General features: G+C 34.4%; 1 protein-coding gene across 1 annotated transcript in view; it reads left to right on the top strand.

Moving 5' to 3' along the window:
• Positions 1 to 2500, top strand: part of LOC123501112 (protein EFR3 homolog cmp44E-like) — a 30308-nt gene that overhangs the window by 836 nt on the left and 26972 nt on the right. The window lies entirely within an intron of this gene.

The raw sequence follows: 2500 nt of genomic DNA, 5'->3' as shown, positions 1-2500 counted from the left end.
TTTCCTCCCACTCCTGCGTTGTTGTGTCCCTACAAAAGCAATCCTGTGTTCTTATATCCCTAAAAAATAATGTTCAGGTGTTCTTATCCCTATAAATAATGTTCCTGTGTTCCTCTGGCTGCCATTAATGTGCTCTTCAGTGTTTCCTCTCGTTCCTGCGTTGTTGTGTCCCTACAAAAGCAATCCTGTGTTCTTATATCCCTAAAAAATAATGTCCATGTGTTCTTATCCCTATAAATAATGTTCCTGTGTTCCTCTGGCTGCCATTAGTGTGTTCTTCAGTGTTTCCTCCCACTCCTGCGTTGTTGTGTCCCTACAAAAGCGATCCTGTGTTCTTATATCCCTAAAAAATAATGTTCATGTGTTCTTATCCCTATGAATAACGTTCCTGTGTTCCTCTGGCTGCCATTAGTGTGTTCTTCAAAAGGCACACCTCTTAGAAAGTCATTTAATTTGATGATTTCTACCTGTGGAAATTTTAGGCTGTTTGAGACTTGCATTTTCATTTAGGCTGTTTGAGATTTAGACTGTGACCTTGTGGCACCACGTTTAGTATGTGACTGACTGCCTGTAGCTCACCAGAGATGTTGGGCGCAGATACTGGTGTGTGCAGAACAGCGTCTTAACAGTGTAAACTCATGGATAGCCACACCACCCCCCAGCAGGACGTGGTGTTATACAGTTAATCGTGTGTTGTAGCCCTGACGGTGGGATATGTCAGGGCCGCAACACTGATAGGGTTAAATTGTTACTTTGTGTTGCATTGACGGGTGGAAATGTTTGCCTGTGTTTCGTACCTCTTGTTGTTCAGTCTTCTTGCGTTTTTTTTTTTTTTATTTATTTTTTTTTTTTTTTTTTCCCGTAATCTAATAGCCATGCCACAAATAGGCTGAGATTCTTTTATTTTTCTTATATTTAGGTTTTTTATAGTGGTGGTGGTGGTGGTGGTGGTAATAGTGGTAGTGGTAGTGGTGGTGATGGTCATGGAGATAGTGGTGGTGGTGACAGTGGTGATGACAATGATGATGATGGTGGTGATGACAATGGTGGTGGTGTTGGTGGTGGTGTTGTTAGTCAGCATCCTTTCATTAGGCATCACACAAACATTTGATAATTTCCAGTCGTGATGTGAATTTTAATGTGTCAAAGTTTATTAACGCAACATTTTGCCCGCCGCCGCTGCCACACTGGAATGAAAAATGGAATAAATAAATAAATAAATAAATAAATAGTTAGTTTTGCGATCAATTAATTGTTTCCCTTATTGTTTGTGTTCTGATTCTCTATTTTCTTTCCTTTTTTTCCTTCTTTTTCATTTTCCTTGCTCCAGTCCAGCAAATGACAATCTAGAACAAGGAAAAACAGAAAAATAGTAACCCCTTTTCCTGAGACACACACTTGTACCATTATTTTGTGATATTAGATGGTTTTATTGGCATTAGAAAGAGTTAATGGTGGTCAGAAGATTAATGGCCACAGTCTTCACTATTTTAATCCCCCACGTGAATTTCTGAAGTTGCAAAAAGTCGGTAAATAGTTGCCAGAAGGAATATGAAAACAGATCCTGGTGTTGAAGGGGTTAATTAGTGATTGGTAGTGAAAGGGTTGATAATAATTGGTGCTGAAAGGGTTAATAAGTGATTGTCTGTGTTTTGAGGTGAAGGTCAGTCAAACAATTGCCAGGAAAATGTTTGGTGTTTTGTGAGTCTAAATAACATCAAGAAGTGAAAAATGAAAATATGTGATTGTGTTTTTAAGAAGTAGAAAAATTTTGTATAATACTTCACTGAGAAATGAAAAATGATGAAAGATTGCTTGGAAAAAATTTGAGCTTAACATTTCAGTAAGTAATTAAAAAAAAATGAAGATGTGACTGTGTTTTTTTAAGAAGAAGTAGAAAATTTTGTATAATACTTCACTGAGAAATGAAAAATGATGAAAGATTGCTGGAAAAAAATTTGAGCTTAGCATTTCAGTAAATAATTAAAAAAAAATGAAGATGTGACTGTGTTTTTAGGAAGAAATAGAAAAATTTGTATAATACTTCACTGAGAAATGAAAAATGATGAAAGATTGCTTGGAAAAAATTTTGAGTTTAACATTTCAGTAAATAATTAAAAAAAGATGAAAATATGATTGTGTTTTTAGGAAGAAACAGAAAAATTTGTATAATACTTCACTGAGAAATGAAAAATGATGAAAGATTGCTGGAAAAAATTTGAACTTAACATTTCAGTAAATAATTAAAAAAAAATGAAGATGTGACTGTGTTTTTTTAGGAAGAAACAGAAAAATTTGTATAATACTTCACTGAGAAATAAAAAATGATGAAAGATTGCTGGAAAAAAAATTTGAGCTTAACATTTTGGAAAGTAATAAAAAAAAGATGAAAATATGATTGTGTTTTTAGGAAGAAACAGAAAATTTTCACGAACAAATCAAGAAAGAGACAAAAAAGTAACAACATTTGAAGGAAGAAAGAGAAAGATTAGCATAACAT

This window comes from Portunus trituberculatus, chromosome 8, assembly GCF_017591435.1.
Source record: "Portunus trituberculatus isolate SZX2019 chromosome 8, ASM1759143v1, whole genome shotgun sequence".
Lineage (NCBI taxonomy): Eukaryota > Metazoa > Arthropoda > Malacostraca > Decapoda > Portunidae > Portunus > Portunus trituberculatus.
Note: the sequence above shows the minus strand (reverse complement) of the source record. Positions and strands in the feature narration are given on the sequence as shown.